We start from the raw sequence: 285 nt of genomic DNA on the forward strand, positions 1-285 counted from the left end.
TTTTTTTTTTTTTTTTTGCAGTTTGGATAGGGCCGAGTTCAAACCCACCACTCTCAGTATATGGGGCCGGCGTCCTACCCATTGAGCAACAGGTGCCTCCTGAGCCTAATATTTTTATTTAGTATAAATGGGATCTTGCTCTAGCTCAGGCTGGTTTTGAACTCCTGAGCTCAAGCAATCTTCCCACTTCACCCTCCCAGAGGGCTGGGATTGCAGGTGAGAATTACCATGCCCGGTCTAGATAGTTTTAGAGAACCTCCCACAATGTTCTTATTAATTATAAAG

Source organism: Otolemur garnettii, unplaced genomic scaffold (genome assembly GCF_000181295.1).
Source record: "Otolemur garnettii isolate 467f Iridium unplaced genomic scaffold, OtoGar3 scaffold00070, whole genome shotgun sequence".
Lineage (NCBI taxonomy): Eukaryota > Metazoa > Chordata > Mammalia > Primates > Galagidae > Otolemur > Otolemur garnettii.